The 25,927-nt window shown below is 39.3% G+C and overlaps 1 long non-coding RNA gene across 1 annotated transcript in view; it reads right to left on the bottom strand.

Moving 5' to 3' along the window:
- Positions 1 to 411: 411 nt before the first annotated feature.
- Positions 412 to 25,927, bottom strand: part of LOC103482251 (uncharacterized) — a 50,601-nt gene continuing 25,085 nt past the window's right edge. Inside the window, exon 3 of the long non-coding RNA XR_014085365.1 lies at positions 412 to 1,228. This is a non-coding gene — a long non-coding RNA (uncharacterized LOC103482251). The remainder of the gene's footprint in view (positions 1,229 to 25,927) is intronic.

Genomic DNA, 25,927 nt, shown 5'->3' with positions numbered 1-25,927 from the left:
GCAAACTAAAAGACATGCATACTTTTTTTATTGATGGTGCTGAAAAACTCCATTGTCTCACTAGCTCCGTTTCCATTACAAATGTGCGCATGCCTTCGTCTGTATTCTGCTAATGCCAAAAAACACAATTTTGCAATTGCAGTGTTTCCACTAAAATCACGCGTGAAAAGCTTCTTCATGCAACAAGTCATTAAAATTAAGGCAGCGTCAATGGTAAAACAGTTACATGAGCTATATTCAAAATTTATCCATGGCGCTAGTACTTATCATACATCAGTCATCCGAGGAAACGTTAGCATCTTAGTCAGGTGGAGTGACAAACCGCTTATACTTGGGAGTGGCTACGTATGCATCATTTTGGAGAAAGTGTAGTCAGAGATTTTACAGAAGAGTTATAGACTCAACACAATGCAGTGACACAAAACCTTTTATGATTGGTGCAATGCGAGGGGAGCCAGCTGCACATTGTCCAAACAAGACAAACTACAAACCATGAAGACGACAACAGGACGTTGTCTTCTTCGTGGGTTTTGCACGTACTAACATCAGACTGTTGATCAATTGGCTAGCTTGTTGCTAGAAAAGTCCTTCCATTACCGTTCTGCAAAATACATCTATTTCAATACAATGAGATTTTTTGAAATTGCCATGTTTCCAATAAGCAAATTTATTTTCGTAATTTCAAGGTCAACGAAAACGTGCTTACGAAGAAGGTTTTATCCTACTGTAAAACTGTTTTCCATAGATGGTTATGGAGAGCATCTTAACCGTGTGTTTTGCACCTCTCTCTAACCCATCGTCCAATGTATTAAACATTTTCAACATGTGTTCATCTTATTTGTTTTGCGATGAAAAGAATCTTACCTGCAAAGGACACTTAACCATGATGTTTTTTGTATTTTTCATAAATGTACCTCTCCGGCCATTCACACGGAAAAAATGCATGCAATTAGCAAACCTGCAAGTCTGAAAACATCGCAGTTATTTCTAGCCATTAGTGATGTGGTTTGAAGCAGCAAACTGCTTCCAAACCCTTGACCTCTGGGGTTTTCAGGGGCAGGAGCGCGGAGCAAAATACAAGCAAGGGTGCAAATTGGCCGAGATGCGATTCCCGAAGCCAAAAGTTCAGCATGTGCAGGGGCGGCTGGCCTCGGACTTTTCATTAGGCTGCAAGATTGAGATGGAGGGTCGTCCGGTGGCACCTCAGCTCTCATTTGGGGGTGAATGCCTGGGAAGAAGAAAAAAAAATTTAAAAAAAAGGTCCACATGTGGATGGTGTGACCTCTCAACTCGCTCAGGGACCGACCAAAGGCCTCCAATCATAACATCGCCTCGAGGTAATGAGAGAACCGGGAGCATTTTGCTGTTGTGCTCTGGTTTTTGCTGTCCGCTGACCGTATGTGTGACATTTTACTCACTGAAAATGGCTGCATGGTTTCAGGCAAACACTCATTTTTATTCCTACTGTGTTCACAGGTAGGAAGAATAATAATAAAGAAAAACGAAGAGAGTTGTTTGTACGCTCCCCCTGTCTCTAACCCGTAGCACATATGCATGATTTCCAATCAGGCTGCTCCTGAATAAAAATGCTTTTACGCTGGATTAGCCTCCACTCAGTGGTATTATTTGACAGCATGTCAGTTTTTCCTGTCCGTGAGAAGGCTGTTCAGTCCTGCTGTTTATTTATGAGCAGCTCGCGGCCCAGTGTTTTTAATCATTTATGAAACTTAGACGGACCGCAAAAGAAGTCAACACAATGCCGGATCGTCATCCCAGCCAAAAGCAGTGGGAGAAAAAAAAGAATAAAAAAAAAGAAAAAAATCATATTATATATATATATATATATATTTTTTTTTTTTTTTTCCTTGAAGAGAAATAAAATGCAAACATTTGTGTGTGGGGGGAGTTGAGAGAAAATTAGGTTTTACTTTTGTGATAGCGTGTTAGGGCCACTGTAGATGGGGAAAACAAAAAAAGTCAGAAATTTGAGAAGAAGAAAAAAAGAAAATTTCAAACTAAAAAAATTCCAAAAGTCAAACATTTTCAACTTTTGAAACTCAGAAGTTTCCATGTATTTTTCTAGAAAATTCCTGAGATTCATCTCGAGTTTTTTCAAGAAAATATTTGACTTTTTTGGCAGAAAATTTACTCTACAATCGGGACTAATACTCCATCATATCCTTTACCTTCCTGAACTTACCTTATCTAACATTTTCAGTGACTGAGATAACCACATCAAATAATAACCTTTGCATAACTAAGATGAGATTCTCAATCAGTTTTCAATCGCAAAGTTGAAAAGTTCACATAAAAATTGCTACGTTTACTGCTCAGCCTAAAGCAGTCAGATTTTCAAAGGAAACAAGGAATCGCTTGATTAACAGGAAATGATATGGTCTCTTTATTTCTTTGTAAACTCATTTTCTTAACTTCTGGTGTCTGGTACAATTGTCTTTAAGAAAATACAGGAAAAGGAACATTTAGCAGGTCACACCCCCCACCCCCCACACACACACACACACACACACACACACACAGAGAGAGAGTGAGAGACGTATGTGTGCTTAAACATTTTTCATAGCGTGTGTCCCCCTTTTTAAAATATACTATGTTGTGAGGACCACTGCTCCTTATGAGCTGATGTGGGTGTGTTTAGTATTAAGGTAGAATACTGATAGGAAGTTGATGCAAAGTCCTTGTGAAGATAGAAAGACGTGTGTGGGTGTGTGCGTGCGCGTGTATGCATGTGTCAGCACAGCTCTCCAAAGTCAATTTAAGCAGTGTGAGATCATAAACCCAGTCAATTAGTCCCTATAAAGACACCGGCTCACACTTCATAAATCATCTCAGGGTTTGGGCTGAGGTATAATTAAAGGGACTCAAACTGGTCCAGGCTGCTTATGCAGGCTTAAAACAGCATGGAAAAGCATTTAAGGATAATCCAGGTCTGGATAAGAGTAGACCGAAGTTTGCTTCCAAACGCTCGTTCCTATTCTAAAATAAAAGTTAACTTTGTTTTTTAGATTCAACTTTCAAATAAGTATATAAAAAAGATAACGAACATAGATAAACTAACTCCACCATGTTGGAATAATGTTTGGACGCTCTTGAATATTGTTTTAATGACGCGAGATCTAATGCCAAGAGATAATGTTAACCTCCACAGAAATATTTGAACATTGCTGTAATTTTACCCACTAACGAGTAAATTAGGGTTGATGGTTGTAAAAATGGAGTGTTCCATCGTTCTTTTACAGAAGGAGCGACTCTCAGACCACGCACATGGAAATGCATTCAGTGAGAAAACCCACAACTCTTTTGGAAAACATCCCAGACAAACTGCTTGAAGAATTTTCAGTTGATCTTTGTCTCATGTTAAAAACTGTTTGATAATTTGACACATTTAACATTGAAATGAGTTCTGTGTCCTCTCTGGAGCTACCTAGCTTGCTTCCTTTCTAGCTTTCTACCTAGCTTCCCTCCTTCTTAGCATATTTCCTATCTAGGGTCTTTCCTTCTTAGCTTATTTTCTTACTTCCTCTCTTCCCAATTTCCTTCCTAACTAGGGACCTTCCTTCCTAGTATCTTTCCCTTGCTTCATTTCTACCTAGCTTACTTCCTATCCAGGCTCCTTCCTTTTTTGCTTTCTTCCTTCCTAGATTCCATCACTCCTACCGACCCCCTCCTTCCTTGCTTGCTTACTTCCGTCCTTCATTGCTTCATTTCTACATAGCTTAGTTCCTCCCTACCCAACTACTTTCCTTCCTTCCTATCTACATTCCTATCTATCTTCCTTCCTTCCGGCACAAACATAATATGCTCCAAATCTGAACATAACCAAAAAGAAGCAGTTGTAAAGAAGTTGAAATATATTCTTTAAACTTCATAGTCATCTTGATAATAGTTTACGTTCCTTAATTTTTGTTGAGTACTCGCAATAATACATAAACTCTTAATACTTAAATTTGCACTCTCATATGTACACACTTTAGAATGCGTGTGAACATGCACAAATATGTGCTGTTCTGCTCTGGGCTCTGCTTCAGCATGACTTGGTCATGAACAAAACTCTTCGGCCTCGTTTCTGCTCCAGATGACAGGACTTGACAGATGTTGAGGCACAGCTGCATTACTAAAGTGCCTCTGAATTGTTTGGAAATGTCTTTGCTGTCGCCATGCCAGCATCCAGTTAAAAAGCCTAAGGAAAACTTCCCACATACAGAAGACGGGACATCTGTGTTACTGAAGGGCAATACACAAGACACCCACAGCTCTTGGAGTAGACACTTGGTCTTAGCAGTAGCCAGTCCAAAAGGTTAGCCAATTTGCCTTACAGCGAATGGAGCCGAGCGACTCGTCCTGTATTGCCATCCAAACGCTGGCTATTCACCGAATCCCGATTCTCTCTCTAAATGAAGTGGGAGCTTCAATTTGCAGGTTAGTGAATGGCTGACAGAAACAAATGCGAAACAGTATATTACTGTACATTAAAAGGCCCTTTTAAGACCCTCTTTGCTCAGCTACGTCACCGAAACAAAAGTGTGAGGAACTGGAACATATAGCAGGAATTTACATCTCAACAGTTTCCCAAAATGAGCGTGCACGGCAGCATGAAAACATCAGTTCAGAGTAAACGCCTTGATCTTTCTGAGACAATAAGCGCCCAACAGGAGGAAAAGATGGATTGAGGAGCAGAGGGTCACCACTGTTTGTGTGACAATTCTCCGTGTTTACAGAGAAGGGATCTATTTTATTTTATTTTTTTACGATGCCATCTGCACCAAAGGCAAGAAAGCCCCATATTGTGTGTACATGCAAAGCTTGTGTGAATAATTACTGTGTTAAGGGGTAAAAGACAATGCCATGTGAACTTCCCACACTGTTTTTTTGTTAGTTCGGGTTTTCGCACCAACCAAAACAAGAATGCACTGGGCATTTTGTAGTTGAGACAAAACACTGAACTCAACCACAAACTCCAATTTGTTTTATTCTTAGCTTTTTTGGGTGCCCTAAAAAGTGCTACATAAATGTAATGTATTATTGTATTACTCTTATTCTTTTATCTGGTTGACCATATCAACATCAATTAGTACATATTTGTAAAAAAAAAAAAATATATATGATGGAACTGATGTAGTTTTCCAAATTTTTGCAGACAAATGTTAAAAGACTGTTAGCACAAAACCCAAACATTAGCACTCAACATTAGCATCTAAAGATGCTAAAATCTCGTAAAGATGTCATCATCTTTAGGATGTTAGCATCTCCATCTTTAGACGTTCGCATCTAACAACAAACAAAATCTTTAGATGCCAACATCTAAAGATTTTAGATGCTAATATTGGGTTTAGCTAATTTTAGGTTTAGCATCTTCAGAAGCTAAAGTAGCGTCTTTTTAAAGACGCTTCTTTTTAAATTAGAATCAGGAGATGCTAATTTTGGGTTTCTTCTTAGCAAACTAGCTCAATGTCAGTCGAATTGGACAGAGAGCAACTGTGGACCTGAGTCCACAATGCATTATGACGCAGTCAATTTTATCTGTCACTGTGTAGATGGTATGCATAGAATGATTGGTTTTGATTTCTTCTATCCAAAGTTCTTTCTTCTACATGTTTGTGGTGCGTCCTACATAGTTTTTAATAACTAGGAAACCCAGAGCAAGATTTTAGAGAGTGAATGGCTTTATGATTCACTGTATGCACTATTTTGAGCAACCCGACCAATTGCTTTTATGCATTAGGCCTAAAAATAAGGCATCAGTTTTGAATTATTTTAGTCAAGAGATGGAGACTAGAGAGTTGAAACTTATGATCATGCACATGCTATATTTGTACATAAGGTGCAAATGTGCTTTTTGGCAAATACAAATATATAATTGGCTGCATCCATATTCTTAGAGAGGTTATCAATTCAGAACGTGAGGCAGTCTCTAGATGTGAACGGCAACATATTTTTTTCTTTAGATCTTCATTCAGTAGCATTTAAGCATTAAACACAACAAACTGGAAATAAAAAAAAATAACCTTGAGAGACGGCATTCTCACGCATGTGCTCTACTGACTGAAATCTTACCACTGCATCTCTTCCCTGTCCCAAATTTTGCTGCCGCACACTTTTCATCTGCTTGCAAACTCATGCATTCCCATTGTGCCTGCGCCACATCCTGCTCGCCTCACAATAACTGTCATCCCTGCTGCTTAATCACGTCAATTTGTGTTGCCGTGGCTGCACAGTGGTGGTGGTTGTTGTTGTTTTGCTGTTTGTGGGCATGCCCAGAGGAGGAGTTCTCTTGAGCGGTTTACGAAGAGGGTTCCTCCTTTTTCATTTTTTTTTTTTTTTCCACAGACTCGATGCAGGCAGCTCATTAGCCACCTTTCTCCTCATCCTCCCCAAACAGCCTGGTTTGCATAGTGAGGCAAATGGAAAGCGAAGGTGTTCTAGGCAGTAAAAAAACGGAGCCCGGAACTCCCACTTACCTCCTGATTGGCATTTTTCTGTCAGAGCCTTTTTTGTGTAGGTAGAGGCATAAACATCCACTAACCATACCCCTCCCAAAACATTCCTGTCTGTCTACAACACTTAGGCTGAGGATTCACCTAAAAGGCTCTTGCCTTTACTTTGCAGTGTTTTGCTGGCTGTGTTAAAGTCATTAAAGTATCTACATAAACATATTGCAAGGCTGCAAAAGAAAATACAATTAGATACCTGTTTGCATTTCAATGATGCAGGAAGACATGCTGCTTCAGATGAATGCTGTTTCAACATCAGCTTCTTTAGTATCTGATAGAGAGGGAAACTCAATTTGAGCCATAAAAATTTTTTGGACATGTCCAAACATTCAGAAGTGTGTGTAGGACACAATATGGCGGAATATGGGTTACTGCTATGGAATATTGGCAGATGCTAATCAAACATTCTACCAATATAACGGTGAACCAGAGGTGATGTTTCTGAACCAATCAAGATTTACACAACGGGTGACATTTAGTGCTTGGAGTGGCTCCAACCAACAGCAGTCTGGCCTACACTCTACTTAATTTAGTCAAACATTGTTTTGTTTGATTAGTAACAGAGTCAAAGATTCATCCCCAGATGGTTAGTTAAGTGTGAAAAAAAAAAAACTGTAAAATGAGACGGTGGCTGCGTTTCCATTACAAATGTATGCAAGACTTTGTCAATATTCCTTTAATGTTCAAGAATAATACATTTTCAATTGCAGTGTTTCCAATTAAAATCATATGTGAAGAAGTTTGTTCACATGATAAGTCATTGAAAAACATGCCGCGACATCACCCGCCAAATATTTCCTGTCGTCGTCTTTGTGATTTGCATCAACACTAACATCTGGTTTTTGATCATGCGTCTTGTGTGATGCAAAAAAAGTGTTTTCACTGCAGTTTATTACTAAAACAAAAAGTTTTGGTGCTACAATGAGCTGGTTTTTCAGCCGTATCAAAATTGGTGCACGCAAAACCAGTTTCTTTGTTTTTTTTTAAACTGTCGTGTTTCCATGAAGCATATTTATTTGACTGAATTTTATGGTCAATCGGAAGGCAGTTTATGACATGCTTTCCTTCTTGTCTTACATACAGTAATAATTCAAATGTAACATGTCTTTCAGAAAACAGTGAATATTTAATGGTAAACGTATGATACGTTCAGTACTGTTCTTTGTGAATTTTTTGCTACGTCCGTAGGGAGATGGTATACGTTTGGCAGTACAAGTTGAGAAAATACATTTATTATGTAACCTTCTATAGTCTGTGAATGTCTGTGAGGTAATATGTCATAATTATTTCCCAAGCACAGATTAATATTCAGTGTGAAGCTGCAATGTGTCTTTTGTGAGGCATTTGACCTCCAAAAGCGTATTTTTGAGTTGCTTGGAGACCGATTCGACAAGTGCTGATGTTGGGTGGGCGGCAGAGGCTTAGCAAATTAGCAGTAGTCTCCATTAGAGGTAGTCTCCGTCATTAAAGGTAGAGTAAGTTAACTGCGGCTTTCTGACATAAGAGGAAATGAGCTGACATGGTCTCCAGGGCCTCCCTCAGCTCTCGGTTGGAAAACGATGGAGGTGATGGAATTTCAGGTCTGGAAAAAGCCATAACTCTGGTGCTGCTGTGAACGTATGCACCTCTTAAAGGCTTGGCAGCGCTTAGAAAAGTAAACACAATCAATTTAACTACTTTGTCAAATTTTCCTGAGGCTGTCCAAGACTTCTTAATGCCCTGCGTAAATTACAATCCGTATTTAAAAGGGCTTTTCTCCCCCCGCCCATCCCAGGCAGTAATGGCGAGTCTGTTAATCATTTCTATTTGTGTAAGCACAATTTAACACCACTGGATTTATTAGCATGTATCATTTGGATTTAGAAGACTTTTTTAAAGAATTGCTTTCCAATCAGTCCTTTATGTGAACCTTAAAATCACATTTTAAGCAACACAAGTGAAAGGTAAGTGAAAGCTGGAAAAATCTAACAAAATCTGTCTTAAAGGGGTAGCATCATGTAAAATCTACTTTTTTGAGCTTTACATCATGCCATAATGTTATTCCCTCATCAGAAACATACCCGTTTCTGTTGCCTTGATTCTTTTATGCATGTTTGAGAAATCCTTTAATCTCCCATGGCAACCATTCAGCTGTGCAAAACTTCTTGGTGGACCTAGCTCGTTATATAAGCTACTTCTCTGGTAAAAATGTTAAAAGGTTAATAGAGCAGCCATATTGTGATGACTTCCTGAAGGTTGAGTTTCAGAAAGAGCAGGAATTTCTTAAATAGACACACGCTCAATATTAACTCGCTAAATTAAGAAGTTTCTTTTGAGACATATTAGATATATGTAACAATTTTATAACTGAAGGTAACACAGCTATTTGATTGTACTATAAAATGTCACTATGTGCCCTGGAAATTATATAATACTGCCCCTTTAATTCTCATAATTCTTGCAGATTATTGATGTTGTGTTGATGCAAAACCTCCAGGCAACCCCAGAAACATCTTTTAATCTGCTCTGGGTGCATGTAAACAGTCATTAAGACAGTGGGGAGCCCTATTCATGCCTTTCAGCTGCTTGATAGATGCAGGACGCTTTGCCAATGTCTACACAAGCTGTTCTCCAACACAACGGCATCAACACTTTTACAGGAAAAAAAAAAAAAAAGTGAAAAACTTACTGTGCACCTTTTTCGACTGATGCATACACACAGCACAACAAACATCTACTGAGGATGCGTACGAGGCGAGAGGATATACTCTGGCTGAAGATAATGTCTTTTTTTTTTCTCTTCTTCTCTGGAGTTTCTATGGCAGATGTGCTAGCGCTGTAAAAGTGAAAGGGATGCATTGGGGGCTTGTTAATTAGCAGAGTGTTTTTGAAAGGCCTCGCGTCCCGTCTTGGCTGGCAGGTTGGCAGCACCTGATTAGTGGGGAATAGCGAAGCGCTGGAACGACACTCTAGTTCCCCAAAATAAAGACAAGAAAAACTCTCCATCTTTCTCTCCCAGGCACACACATACACACACACATATATATATTCAGAGAGCCCATATGCTGACCTCGTTTATTCTTCCTCTCTCGTCTTCACCTGACAAATTGCATTCTTCCTCGTGTAAAAAGCACATACCCTGCAGAGGGAATTTGTGTGTCTAAAGCTGCCTTTTGAACTGGAAAATGCTGAGGAGATCATTAGACGCATCACATTGTTTTCTGACACGCAACATACTCAGTTTAAAACGGAGTCAATTACGGCGCTTTGCTGAACTCTTCGTACCACTTGAACCTTTCCACATTCCGTCACTTCCCAAGCCCAAACATTATGCGATTTTATGCGACGAGCCGACAGAAAGAAGCGCTTCGTTACGGGTCAAAAAGGACGTTATTCATTTTCTTTGTTTACAATTGAAATTGGAAAGGGTTTGATTTGATTCCTCCTGATTTATTATTTCCTGAAAGCACTTTTTGCTGCAGCTGTTTTAGAGAATACACAGACAGAATAGAGATGCAGACTCTAAACAATGACAAACGTCGAGGAGGTTTTCTTCCAGGATAGCCTGGAATTTAACTTGATCCATCTTCCATAACTAGTCCCTGTAGCTGCTGAAGGAAAGCTTCTCCAAAATATAACGCTGATGCTCCCATGTTTTATTGTTAGAAATGTGGTTTTAGGGAAATGTGCATTGTCATTTTTCCGTGTATGAGAGTGTTTCCCACACCCAATAGTCTTGTAGACCAAATAAGCACGTTTGTTTCGATTGTATTTACCCAAAATGCCCTGCACTTTAGTCCTCTTCCTGCTCTCTTTTTTTTTTTTTGGTTCACATGCATTTGAACCGCACCAGAGTCCAGTTTGATCCACTTAAAATCCTTGATCTCGATTAGAGTTCGCTTTATCGGTCCATGTCAAGAGTTCGATTGCGTGTTCACACCTCAGGCAAATGCATTGGACTTTCTAATGAATTTCTTGTTTTACTTGAATTCTACAAAATATATGTAATTTCCTTCATGGAAAAGTTTTTACATTTTTTATCAAAGTCTCATTTTTTCACATCCCAAACAGGGGTGTGTGCTGTGTTGAGGGCCACTGTATGTTCAGCAAGTTACAGACCAGTGCAGATAAAAATAAGTATTTGGTCACTGTGATCGTTACTGGCACTTTTCCACACCCCGTCCTACATATGTATTATTCTTAAATCACTGCTTTAGCATATGTCAGTGAAACAGACATATGCATGTCACCAGACAGCCAAAATGCCAGGTTGTATAAATGATGCTCGCGGAGCCGGGTGAACCCTTTAGACTCTGAATGACAGCGTTTCAGCGAAGGATAAAATTATAGCTTTGGGGGAAGATGCACATTACCGTCTCGGTGGATGCACTTGGAGAGGGAAGTCGTGAATAAGTTTAGGCTGCCGTGCACACACACACACACACACCTCCCGAAAACCACAACAACGCATCCTGCAGTCCTGTGTAGTAAAACCGGCTCCATCTATCAGGAGCTATGTCTGAAAAATAAAACTGCGAAAAGCTTTTGCACCGTCATGTTCTAAATTAATAAATAATCCAAAGTGTTTGCAGTTTGCATTGTGATAAGCAGTTTGTGTTGCTAGTGCAGACTATATGACCTCCCAGAGGAGTATGTGATTCAGACTATTTGTGTTTTTAGGCCTTTTCATCCCCCTTGTTGCCCTCAATGTCAAGACCACCGTGGAAAGTCTCTCCTCGGGGGAAATATCACCAATCAGTGCCTCATTTCTTTAGGTCAGGCAAAACTACAGAAACCTAAAACGGTGTGGACTTTCTGACTCTGGTTCTCATTATGTTTTAAAACTAAGGCAATAAATTGATTAGCAAAAATTAATTTAGCGCAAATATGTTAAAATATGAATAACAATTGATTGCGGTTAATGAGTTTTCAAAGCAAGCTTATAATAAAAACTTATTCCATCTTCAATTAAGTCACAAAAAATGACAAGTGCAACTTTTTACTCATTCACAAATTTAGCCTAAAAAAATGCTGAATAAAACTTAACTAAGGCACATTATTAACATAAAATTTTTGGTTTAGAACATTCACTATTGTTTTTTTTTAAGTATCAATTAGTGAGAGCTACAGTTTTGAACCTTTCAGAACATTTCTGTTTTGCTTTGCAACCAGGTCAATCAGTTTATTTGTATAGTACATCTCAGCAGCAAGGCGGTCCAAGGTGCTTTACATAATTAAAAAAAAAGATCTGTGCTTTCTCCCCGAATCACATCCTGCATCCTCAACAATATTTACAGGTCCACATTTTTTTTTTAGCAATAGCCTCCAATATTTTGTTGGCAAGTGATGAAATGCTTTGGTAGTTATTAAATTCACCTAGCTTGACTGAGTGAAGGGGGCGCTTTTCAAATTAACTGTTGCCTTAATTTATTTTATTGAGTCAAATAGAAAAAAATGCATTTATTTCAACAGCCCTAGCTGTTCAAAGACTTTACATGAAACAAGCTGTATGACATTTCTGTGTTAGCTTCAAAACAAGCTAGTCCATGCTCAATTTTTAACAAATGAATGTTGGAGGTTCCACACATGGAACAGGCCAGGAATGATTAGTCAATAAACTGTATGTGAATGCAAATATGCAGGGATTTGAAAGGCTCATATTAGTCTCTGATGATATATCTAGCTTGTTGGGTTGTTTAGAGGAGTTGCTGACAAAGCTGTTTAATGTGATAGCCAATGACTGGCAGACAGAAAAAGTAAAGATCATGCAGGGGAGACAAGTCAAATTTGGCTGGATTCAGCAACTTGTCTTTTGAACGATATATCATATTCCAAAACAACATGTTGAGAAAAAGATATTTCACAAGAAAACACCTCAGAAAGTCAGGTATGTAAAACACAAGAGCAAGATTGTTCGTTTTACCTAATCGATTCAAGCAGTTAGCAGTGGAACACGATGTGCAGCACTGATTTAGTGGAAGCTGTGTAGCTGATCTGGAATAGTTTTCTTAAGCCACAAAAGCTTAAAAACTTATGATGAAGCCACAGTTCGGTGGAGAAGCCTAACAACACATCAAAACTGAATATTCTACAGTCAGCTGCTCTTGTTTGTTTTTTCCAAAGCAATTTTTTTTCTTTAGTTTTCTTTTTTAAACAGTCTGATTATGGAATTCCTTCAAATGTACTAAAATTCCAGCCGCCACGATTCCATTGACCACATAATTGTGCAAATTGGAATTACAAAAATAAATTTGCTTAATGGAAAAACAAAAAGAAGGTTTCGTGAAATACACCAATTTTGATATGGCTGAAAACCTCATTGTTCCACAAAAACCTTTTTAGAGAAAAACTGCTATGGAAACATTTTTCGTGTGTGATTTTAATTGTGTTGCTTAATGGAAACTCTGCAATTGTGAAATTGTGATTTTTCAACATTAGCTGAATTTACATAACATAGACCATTGTCCCTAATTCAGCCAAGGTGGCTTCTAAACATCATAAATGCCTGTTGATCCATATTCTACACATACCAAATATGTCATTGGAAGCACCTATCTGCCATCTCGTGGTTAGAGTTTTGCCCAAATACATCAAATTTGGCTAAATGCCATCCTACATACTGAATCTATTTAACAGCAAATATACAAATAGTCTCATTTTTGTAAAGCTGTAAATTAATTTAGGCAGTAATAAGTTAACTTTTTTAGCACACTTTGAAGGTAATTGGGAACAGAGTGACTACAAAGTGAGACATATGTAAGACAAAAAAAACATTAAAACAACCATGCTTCAGTATTTTTTACACATGCAAATAAGACTGCTCCACTATCTTTCTTTAAAATATATTTTCCCCTTTTTGAATGTATACACCAAAAGCTTCAAGTCACCATGCTGAAAAGTGTTTAAAAAATCTGATTTTCTTCACGCATGGTAGAAAGTCACAGCAGAAAATCTCTACTTAGTAAAACCTGCATGTTAGGTTTGACTCTGCCCTACAGCAGGAGGAGACGTCTCACCTGCTTGAGCAAAATAATATCCCAGCTTTCTCAGTGGGTTTAATGCATTTTTTATCAACGTTAAGAGGAATGTCTTCTAATTTGCTTTGCTGTGGGGAGACACAATTATTTTTAACACCTTAAAACAAAAAGGTTTTTTTAAAACGAATCAGGTCTTTCAGTGTGATTTATAAGAGCAAATATTAAAATATAAAGTTGTGGATAGGTTTGAGCTGATCACAGGTCAAACCTATCCAACCTATTTAACAGGGAGTGCTTTTAAGGAGTGTTAAGTAGGCAAGGAAACCAACAACAATTGACACCTGGCAATAAAACCTACTGTGAGCAATCAGGTTACAGTTACCAGCTTTACACATTAATAAACAGATGGGCATATCGGAGTAGAGTTTCAGCTGAGCCACAAAGAGTTATGATATCATTTCTCCAACATCTCGGACACGATCAGTCACTTGAACTTTATTATTATTTAGCCATTAACAAGCAAACTTGAAGATATTTTTCAGGGGGGAAAAAACACCTTTTAAAGTTTAGATCAACTGTTGAGTCTTTCCTTACCTAAAGCCCTTTTTTGGTTTTGATATTATTCCTAAATCACAATATTCCAGCCTTGACAAAGCTGATTTTGAAAGAAAACAGCTGCATTTCCACTACAAATGTTCGCAAATATTTATCAACTTTTTGTGAACCGTGCGATGCGGTGAGCTTCACATCGTCTGACAAAAATCCCGTCCTGTCGTCTTCTTTGTCGTTTTTGCCAGTAGCAACATCCTGCTGTTGATCACGTGACCCACGTGGTTTGAAAAAAGTGTTTCTGTTGCAGTTTTGCAAAATACATCTATATTGATATGGCTGAAAAACCACCTCATCCTAGCACAATAAGAGTTTTACCGAAACTTTTGAGACTGGCGTGTTTCCATTAAGCAAATTTATTTTTGAAATGTCAATTTGCGCAATCCTGATTGATGGAAACAATCAACAGCTACTGAAACATCAGCTGTGAATACTTAGCTTTACGCTCAACCATCTCTATTGTTGTAAAGCTTTTCCAGTAGCTATACACCTTATCTGTTGATAAAGAAGCACAATACATGCAATACTAATACTTTTTCAGTTAATAATATAGATTGGAAGCATCTTGGGACGGAGGGGGGAAAGGAACGAAGCAGCCAGGTCAGATGGGGGAATCTATATCTGGAGTGGCACAGGTTACTAGAACCTCCCTTTGCCGGTCACTGGTTCAAGAACCGGACATCTGTCACAGTCCCCTGACGGCAGAGCCGACCGCTGTCAAGAGCTGCAATGAAATATGCATGAAACAAGAATGTAAAGTGGCGGTGCGCCACTTGCTAATCAATGTTTCGATCCAGCAGCGCCAAATGTGGAATACATTTACTCAACATTGTTTTTATGGTGTCAATCTGATGCATTCTGGATCCTCAACGCAGTCGTACGGCATCAGAACAAGGCAGTTTAAATTATGTTGAAGATTCAAGGTGGTCCAACAAGCCTCCGACAACATGCCCTCCTCACAGGCATGAACACGAAAATGTAGCTTTCTGAGCAACCACCAGCACTTATTGGGGGGGAAAAAAAGCAAAACAAAAAAAAAAAAAACAACAGAGACCATATTTGCGGTACAAAAGTAGTGGACCGCTAAGCTTTTCTTCCTAATTACCTTACCAAAAGCGGGTGCCCGGCATGGCGAGCCAGAGTTAAGTGACCTGAACAGGAGTAAGCAGTTAGCAGCCAAGGGCAAAGCCGGCTAATGTAAACCAAATCCTGTACCTGGGGAGCGCAGGCTATTCAGGCTAATCCGCAAGCCTGGAGGCTGCCGCTTTAATAGGGACACTGTGGAGCTCGTCATTGTCCTCTCCACTCAGGAAGCCCGAATGCAACATGCTGGCCACACCGAGCCGCAAAACGCCCATTCACCCGCCGCTTCCTAATTATCTGTCAAATGAACTGGTCACAGCTTAAAACGAGAAAAAACATTTTAAAAAAGGAAGCATTGTACTTTAGTCTGCCAAACTTTTGTCACTTTTCGGTTTGCCAAAAGTTGATGATGCGTTACTTTAAAAAATAAAAAAAGGCAACAAAACTCGTATTCCACAAACGGAAACAAAGTGCGTCTCAGGTGCAGGCTTGTAGAACAGCGGCGGATGCTTCGAATCGAGGTAATGTGCAGAGAGTGAAGCGAAGGAAATATAAATAGACTGAAGGGAATGCTGCTGGTGCTGCTGCTGGATGTGTAGTGGATGTATTATCAAACGCGCCTTTCTCTGCAGGCCTGTCATTTGGCGCCAGCCACAAAGAGAGCGCCAGGAACTGTCAGCAGCAACCTTTTACATATCTACCCTGCTGATGCGTCTCATTGGTCTCAGTGTGTTTTACCAGACGTGTTTTTGTTAAAATTTCACATCCCTTTTTTTCTATTATGTTTGCCTGTAAGCTAGTCCTCTACACATACAGTGCCTTGCAGAAATACTTATTCCTCTTGAACTTTGTGACTTAATCCGAAACTGCAATATTGCACAAATTGAAAAGAACACCTAGTTTTAAAAATGTAACAAGTTAAATTACGGAGCTTGTATGCATTCAATCCAGTCTAATCTGACACTCCTGACTAAGATCTACCACAAAAAGTAATTTGTTTCCCCCCATTTTACTTTGGGAAAATAATTCAAGCTCAGTCAGATTGGACGGAAAGTAGAGGTCCAAATCCTTAATATTGATCATATCAATGCCAAGTCATTATTAGATTGAACCTAGTGTAGTAAAATCATTACTTTAGTTTAAGATTCCCTTTTAAAATTTTACTTTGATTTGTTGTATTTTTATTATTTTTTTTGCTTTAATTTTCTCTTTTTGCTTAAATTTTTTTGCTTATTTGGGGGAGAGGGGAGCACAAATTTGTTTTTTCTATTATTTTTGTTTTTATTTCTGTTTATCAAAGTGCCTTTTGAACACAACAAATGCCTGTTGATGCATATTCTACACATACCAAGCATTGTACTTCACTTTGTTTCCGACTAGTGTTTGGAGTTTTACCCAAAGGTACCCGATTTTCCTAACTGCCATACTATATACCAAAATTCATGTATGATGTAGGGGCCCATATTCAAAATTATAATTTCTTCTAAGGTTTTAACAAAACAATTCGAAAGAAAAAACACAAAAAAACACCTAAATGTCAGAAGTCGGATACATCAAAATTAAATAATAAAAAGTATCAGTATCGGTATTGACAATACCGATACTTCAATACAAATACAATGAAAGTTTGTGGTTTGATCGTAAGAGCTACAGCTTCCACTTCACCTCACTTTTTAAATTTACACATACACTTTTATTCATATATACATTATAAATAACTACAATTTAACAAATAAATACTGGTTTTCTTAATCTGGGACCTGATGCCGAATTTCATACCACAAACCTTGTATGACAATAAAAATTCTTGACTTCGAGTCCTTCAAACTGTTTGAACATTTGTATCCGTCCTGTATGTGTTTACGAATGTGTCCATTTGTACGTTTCTGCATGAGGACAGCAGAGAAGTGTGTTACACACACATTTACCCCTGCTGCCATGGGAGCCCAGAGTACGCCAGGGGCTGCTGAGGTTACACGGCAGGGGAGGGAGCTTGTGAAGAGCTGCCTGAGTAAAAGCCACTGATTATCCGTCCCAATAATTCACACCTCCTTGACCTTGGTACTCAATCTATACACCCCAGTATCAGACCAAAGTAGCACAGCGGAGGCAAGCCTGCCTCTTTACAGGCTGATACAACACTAATGTTTTTGGTTTGTTTTCCTCTTCACATTTCTGCCCTTGTTCTACATCTGGCTGTCACCTTTGGCCCAGATATTATTCCATAACACTTGGAAAAAGAAATGGCAGTTTGAAAATCTTTTTTCTGCTCATTTGCAATTAACACATTGACGGTACTTGGTCTTTGATGTAGTTTTTCTGGACTTTTTATGAAGTCCATTGGAAACACTTGTCTTTCAAATTAGCGATAATAACTGTCTTCAGAACTAATGTCAGCATATATTAAGAACAGTTGTTCTGTGGAGACCACAAACAAGCAGAACAAGGCTCTATGTTAGATGAAAACAGAGTTTTACGTTTTGCCATTCGTGCAGAATGCTGTGTGTGGCAGAAAACTAACACTTGCACATCACCTAGAAAACACTGTGCTTATTATGAAGAACGGCAATGGGCTTACACAAAGCAGCACATTGTTTTTTGAGAGAAAGGAAAATGATGCACAACTTTCAAAATATTCCCCAAATATGAGTTTGGAAGATTAACATGTTTTTATCTAAGCTCAACTTTAAAACATGGTGGTTGCAGTTGAGAAAATGAATGGATGTCAAAAAAAATTTAATAAAAAAAACTTGAGATTTGAGCAGAGGTCTGCCATTCACCAGGACAATGGCCACAAACACATTCAACATGTTTCCTAAAACAAAAAAGTTTTAGGAAACACATGTGTCATCTGTTCACACGGAAACTGCATCTTAGGGAAACAAAGCGTTTTGTTTTTTTTAACAGGTTCCAAAGTGAAAATTTCTACTTCCTGGAAACACAACTTTTAACCTGACCTATAACTCCAAACTCATCATACATAAACAACAACAATGGCGGATTACATGCTATAATCCAACCTGATGCGGACCAGAAGCTAAACTTTGTTGTTACTCTACAAAAAATACTTAACCGCGCTTTGTTTTTTTTTTGGCATTATTGTTTTCTTGTTAGATTTACCATGAACCGCATGTGGAGACGCAAATGTTCCATACTGCGTGTTTAGCGTTACTTCCAGGTCTGGGAAATTACAGTTAACATTTTGCGTTTCTTTTTGGATAAAAGCATTTATGAAAACTGTGCTATATGGACAGTGCCTTAGACTTCCTGAATATAAATGCATGTCACCGTCATTTTGAAAACAACGTATGATTTTCCTTCCACTTCAAAAAAGCGAACTCTCGTCCACATAAAAAAAGCTAGGTCTCAATTCGGTGGAAGTGAACTCTGGTGTGGTTCAAATGCATATGAGAACGCCAAGCGAACCGGAAACCGCACCAAAACCAGGACGAGGACTACAGCGCAGAGCATTCTGGGTAAATACAACCAAAACAAATGCACGAGTCTAGTGTTAGCAGGAGAAATGCTTTATGGTCTTCTACCAACACCAAAAAAAAATCCCACAACCTCTAAAATATGATGCCACTCCATTTTCGTTTACATTTTGTGACGCAAAAAGTTGTGCTCAGTGTCTTCTTCAGAGGTTTTCATGTCATTTCCATCAATGGTTCTTGACAAAATGCCACCACAGGTGAGGGGGAGAACAGCTTTTTCAAAGGATTTGGTTCATTTGACACAGTAATGCGTGAAAATGAACCACAGCAGATGAAAATGTAGCAAATGTTATAATTTTGGTCCCCAATCAAACAGAGTCTACCGGCCGATCAGGTGTGACAAACACCCTTAATCTATTGCAAACAATGCTTAAAGGAAAGCTTCCCATGGATCCATGTACAGCACTGTCTACATTTAAACTCTACATTATACTCAAATGAATCTCCTAACATTTGCTCTGTCACGGCCCAGTGAGTCTCTGTTACAACAGCGCAAACAGTGTGTGTGTTAGCTAACTTTTAGCGGGGCACGGCTCCCCCTGTCTCAACAGTTAGCTTCTGTTGTTAGTGCTCATCATCATCACAGGAATGTCAGCCTTTGATAGATCCTTCTCGGTGGCGGCGTCATAGGGTACGGTCTCCTTACAGTTTAATTATTGGGGACTCTCTTTTTTAGTTGCTACTCTGCTACTTTGATTTCCCCCCCTCTCTCTTCGCCATAATTATTTAATTATCATTTTCTATGAGTATGGAAATGCTTCTTGCTGCACAGTTTTTATCATTTACTTCCAAAATCTGAGGGATGCAGCACTGAAGTCGCCGTCGATGCGGCGGCACGGCGCTCTACGGCTGGACGGAAGAGACCGGCAGGACCGGTGGGCGGGTTCTTGGGGGCCCTCTGCGGTGATAAGAATGCGTTCTGTAGGCTTAATTGAAAGTAGAGGCGTCATGTTCCACACAGACAGCCACATGTAATTATTCCAGTCTGCCAGGCTTCACTTTGCCTGTCAGCTACCTGCCTGGGCTGCATGCTGCTGCCGCTTGAGGGTGTATAGAGAGAGAGAGAGAGATACAGCAAGGGGGGAGATGAGGAGGGGAGATAGAGGAATGGAGACGGGAAGAGTTTTTATTGTGTGTGTTCATGTGTGCTCGGCCGGGATGGGGAGTTTCACTGGAGGGGTGCATAAAAAGCAGTGATCTTCCAATTTGTCTCTGCTGCTCGTCCTTTTTTTCCTCTCTCTCCTTCTCTATCTTTAACTCTCTTTCTACCTACTTTTCTCTGGTGCCAGCACCCCTCCAGTCAATCTCCTCTCCTCCTCCCCTCTCTCTCTCTCTCTCCGTTTCTGTCTCCATATCTCCTTTCTTCAGGAAGAGACACAGGAGGAGGAGGAAGAAGAAGAAGAAAAAACCCATACAGAAACAGAGGCATAGAAAGGAAGAGCGAGCGACAGTAAATGTAGGCCCTCTGCAGATAGCCAATGCCGCTAAACATAGCCTGCCTGGTTCAACATCAGCTTTCACTTTGGGGAACCTCAGAGTATTTTGTTCCTCCATGTGGCAATTAGGATGTCAAATCAAAACTTTGGGAAGGCAAACAGCAGAGCGAGCCTCCTCGCTGCTATTTCCAGACACAGCAGTCTCTGCCTCCAACCTCTCTCCCTTCACAGCCGTCCTGATCTCCCAACAATTATACAAACTCTGGAGCTGCTCAGAGAGCACGCATATTATATATATATATATATATATATATATATATATATATATATATATATATATATATTCCCACATAGACACACATTGATAGTCTTATGGAAATTATCACATTCCGTAACCATGCTGAGTTCCGTGACCCGGCGATCGGAGGAGCCATAAATCAGGGGGAATTGAGCAGAGGCCTGACCCATGACCCGCTTCGACACTAGGCTCCATCCTTACCGTCAGTCAAGCCTTTATCTCTGCCTGACCTTTAGGCCTCACCCCAACAACAGGGCACGACCGAAGCCCTTGTCCCCAATCACATGGCTTTTTTTGGGGGGCCCGTGCTTTACATTGTGACACCGACGTTTGGCCCTACCCTGCCGCAAGACGCATCACTCCTGTCCAGATTTGGTTTTGCTTTTCTTAGAATGTAGAGCCTAATTATGTCAGGTATGCTCACAGACTCCAGCAGGATCATTTTCATGAATCTCTAACTGCCTTCTTTCCGTTTGTCTACCTCAAATAACAGTTTGGCCTCAATTCCAGCTGACTCGTTCCATTAAAAGCGTAATGTTATGTAAAACTGACATGACATCATATAATGTTATTCCCTCATCAAAAACATACTTGTAGTGTTGCCTTTCCTGCATGTTTGAGAAATTCTTTAATGTCCCATGGCAGCCATTCAGCTGTGCAAAACCCCTGCGTCGACTTAGCCCCGCCTTCGAGGACAAAGCTCCTCCTCTTCAGAGCTGCAGTTTCTAAACTTCCTAGCTTCCGTCTCACAGAGCAGCCTTTCCCTGCAACACCCTCATTCACTTAGTCCCTTAAGACTAGCCAGCCAGCAGCAGTTAGCAAACTCCTGGTGGAACTGCTGAGCTCATACAAGCTACTTCTCAGAGCAACACTGGTAAAAACGTTGTTAGGGTTAATAGATAAGCCATGCCATGATAACTTACTGAAAGCGGAGTTTCAGAAAGAACAGGAGTTAAACTATGAAGTCAATATTTAATATATATATAGTATTTTTGTAACAACTGAAGGCAACAGTTACTTGATAGTGCTGTAAAATCACAGAATGCCTGGAAAATATATAATTCTGTCCCTTTAAGGAAAATTATTCACATTTTATTCCCCCTTGGCATTTTATCTGTTGTCTGCCTGACATATATACCTTCATAATGCACATAAAGTATCATGCCAACATTACTCCTCACACATTTCTCACTCCAAAGCAAAAATGTTATATTCATCGGAACTGCATGTGATAAACTCAACTTTTATTCACAGCACAGACAACCTGTAGATAAACAGCCTCAAATTTCTGACCAATCACACAACAAACCACACAGAGCTGTCTGCAAAATAGTTTGAGTCAGGCCTGGTATCGAGAAGGGGAGGATGACACCTCTCTAGGAATTAAATGACCATTTTTCTCACACAACTAAGTAAACAAAAACTGTTTTTTATATATCAGATGAAGTATTGAAGCAATTTTTACAATTATTCTTCAGAAGAATGCATCTTAATGCATCTCAGTGGCCCAAATGGTCTAGTCGTAGATCTAAATCAGACTTTGTGTAAAAGTTTCAATATTGCTGTTTACGGATACACCGGAAATGACTTTAGCCATTTTCAAAAGATTAAGGTAGAAAAACAAACGTATAGATGTGGAAAGATGTTGACCCAAATTTCTTAGTGTAATTGTAACAAGTTGGTCGTAAATATTTGTTTGACTCAGAGTTGCTGAATCCAAATAGACATCACTAAAGAGAAAGGAAAATGGGGCATTTCCCTTCCACACAACTTAGTCCATCATATACCATCTTCATGAAATATGCTGAAATCTGGGGATTATGCAGTGATAAAACGTGACGGTACTCCACCAGTACAAATACAAGAACCTGGATTTCACGACCAGATTTCGAGCCTCTAAGGTTTATCTAAACAATCCAGGTATTGTTTGTTCTGCTCAGTGTAAGCGTTGACGTCTCTCTAGTTTACAGGAACTTTCAAAGGCAAAACCACATGAAAGCAATGTCTGCTTTATTGCAATAATTGTTTTCTCTCCTTTATTTTCCGCAACCACAAAACACAGTAAATTATCATGACTCGCACTCCATTCAGACAAATTTAAAGACAGACAAGCCAATAGTGTAAATTGCTACGTAAATTAGAAAGCTCTTTGTGAATCAGTTGCCCAAAGCTCAATCTGCGAGGCTCCAAACACGTCTTCAGCATGTGTGTGTGTGTGTGTGCGCGTGTGTATGTGAGAGTGATTGCTCAAGTCAGTGTATGCAAGTTTACTTTACACCACATAAAATCAAGTTTTGTAACAGACTTGCTAAATGGGAAGTGGGCCATGCTGTTTGTGTCCTGAGGAGGCTGACCAACGGCTGGAGACACTCAGGAATTCAGGCTGTGACTTTGGACTCGCTTTGGGTCACTGCTTACAAAGCACCACCCTCTATCCTCCACCCCACCAAAAACCCCTAATTAACCCTCCTTTTGTCCTTAGGTACCCTTCAGGATCAAAAATATTGCATCGATACCCTTGTTAAATACAGTGTTTTAGAACGCTAACGACCCTCTGATCATTCTTTTAAAATTTTGAGGCAACCAGATGAACATTGTTAATATTTTGCCTCTATTTTTAAAACCTCAGCTATACAACTCCTCGTACTTATTTTTGTAGGGTGGGCATTGCAAAAAAAATACAAAATTAAACATGCTTCAACGCCTGCTGGTATGTTGTACCAGCAGGTGGTAATACTTTTGACATTTGCATCAAAACTCAAACGAACAGAGCCTGAGCATGGCTAAAGCTGTGCTAGGTCCCAAATTATGTTAAACTTTAAGGAAACTCTAAGATTTAAAAGTTTTTAAGTGACTTTTTTCTTTTTGATAGTCTAAAGATTTTACTCACCAGGGGTCCCCAAACTACGGCCCGCGGGCCGGATCCGGCCCGCCTCCACATTTGGTCCGGCCCCCTGAACAATACAGAGAGCATTCTGTATGCTCTCTGCATTTTCCGGTTTATATGTGGATTTTTCTTCAACCACCAGGGGGCTCTTTAGCAGGAAGTGTGTCCTGTTATCTGTGGGTGTTTTGTTTTGCATGGTGCATTGCTGCCATCTGTTGGACTTTTAGGAAACTGCTTGACTTTTATGTTATGTAATCAGTGCGGTTGTTTGCTAGCGGTAGAGCAGATGAACACACGTGTCTGTTATGAACGCCGCATTCCAGGTCGAGTTCTTCGAAGCAATGCCTGTAAGTAGCAGCTTATACTTCAAAACGAGCCTTTATGTTAACATATGATAAAAAAGTAACTTGTTTATTGAATTAGTTTTGGAAATACCTGTGGGCGATTTGATTATGTGCTACGTCATTGCTAACTAGCAGGCTGCTAAGATTTCTTTGGTCGTTATGTAGCATTGCAGCTCATAGCATTCTGAGGTAGCCGTTGTATCAGTTGTACTTTTAATGTATGTATCTGAATGTAAAACACTTCTGTAAGCTGCTCTGAGCTCATCCTGAGTTGTTTGTGTTTTGACAGTTTCACTCCATTCTACATGGAAATAAAGGAAGAACTAATTAATCCTGACTCGTGTGAAAGGAGTTTGGTACAAGTTTTTAGTTTTGGTACAAGACACCACAGCGAGACCATTACAAAGTGAATCATTGGAAGTCAAAATTGGCAATAAAAGAAAGCGCCCATTAAAACGGAATTAGGTTTTAATAGGGAATTGAAATTTGAGAATGTTGTTGATCAGTTAAATAGCATAGAGGGGAAATGCTGTGTAACAGTTTTTTAAATAATACTGGGATTATTATGAGAATTTGAGGAATAGATCTTAGGATCCAGTAGATGGCAGTAGTGCAACAATAATGGATGCAAGCTGCTGTTGAAATCTAAAGAAGAAGAAGAAAGTGCCCTTTTTCATTTAGCACATGCTAGTAGCACATGCTAGGACACGAAGGATCAGCACTTTTACTGTTACAGTTACCGTTCGGAAACTACCGTAATCAGTTCAGTTAAATCTAAACTTGGCAACTTTTCTTTTTCAACGTAATAAATGTGATAATCAATTGACCTGTTATGACTAAAATTTTGGGTGTCCGCCCCCCTCAACTGCTGCTGCATCACTGTGGAAAACCTGGAGCGGCAGAGATATCTGCGGCTTATATGTGTATGTTTACCGTTTAAAAAAAAAAAAAAAACTTTGGGGTTGTGGTTTATAGTCCGATGCGGCTCATAGTTAGGAAAATACGGACTATAATCCTTCCTGGATTTTTTCTGTGAAGAACCCAGAGAGGATTATTTGGTTATTATTCATTTCATTAATAGTGTTATTATTTATTTCCTGACTTTTGTTCTGTGAAGAACCCAGAGAGAGTTATTTGATTGTGCTTTCTGGAAAACAATACATTCTTACATTTAGTCACTCCTGCAAATGTTTTTCTGTTACAAACTGACTGACGACCCCCACCAGAGAAGGGAATAGTTATGTGGCCCTCACAGGAAAAAGTTTGGGGACCCCTGGAGTGGACACCCTACAAATCATTCATCTGTCACTAACAGTTTTTCCCCCACCGAAAACCCAAAATGCTGTCAGATATTTAAGTACTTACTGACCTACCTAAAAAAAATTTAAACAAAAGCTGCAGACGCTTCTTTAATGCTTTTATAAGCAAAAGTTCCTAGCTACCTGAACAGGCAGTAATTATTAGTCCTATCAACATAGCAGAAAAACTCAAAATCAACTTAATTTCTTACTTCAAAATGAAAATCTCATACATTCATGCAACAGGTTAACAAAAACACACATCGTTGCATCAGCATAATTTACAATGACTTCATGAAATGAAGCTACGTTTGTCAGTGTATTGATTTCAACAATGGCACTTGACAAAATGTTATGTCTTTTACCGTTATTATTTCAGCTTTTGATTGCGATTTTTTTATGTTTCTTCATGTTTTCATGACGTAAAGCACTTTGAACTGTCATGTTGCTGAAATGTGATTGACTGATTGATTGATTGCAAGACAGACGACTTAATATCGTGAGATCTTTTGACATGAGATCTACTTACACCCCTAATAGGTTATATTTGTTGATACTGTGAAGCATAAGGCTTTTTTTTTTTTATTACCCCTGACGGCATCTTTTATTAAAGCAACTCTTTCAAAACTTTGCGTCAAATTTTCCTGACAGGTAAATGAAAACACAGCTTGTCGAGGCGTTCTTTTGGCTGCGAGATGATTTTTGCTTTTCTCCCTCATGACTTGAGCGAGAATTGAATTACCAACTGTCTTAGCAGGTAGACAGATGGTTCATCTATTATCCAGTTATTTCCCCCCTCTACCCCCACCCCAAATATTTCTTAAAGTGTCTCTTATTTCCCATGCAGTTTCCCCATCATACTCTATTCACTTTACGACCATATTCGGAGTGTCCTCTCACTCACCCGCTATAAAGTATTTGCTACAACAGGAAACAGAAAAAAAAAAAAAACATAACAACCGACAGCTGTTGATACATTCCTGACTCTGCTTGGTTGTAACTTTGCAAACCAG

The sequence above is a fragment of the Poecilia reticulata genome, chromosome 20 (assembly GCF_904066995.2).
Source record: "Poecilia reticulata chromosome 20, P_reticulata-male-v2, whole genome shotgun sequence".
Taxonomy (NCBI): Eukaryota; Metazoa; Chordata; class Actinopteri; order Cyprinodontiformes; family Poeciliidae; genus Poecilia; species Poecilia reticulata.
The sequence above is the reverse complement of the archived record's forward strand: the minus strand, read 5'-3'. Positions and strand labels throughout refer to the sequence as shown.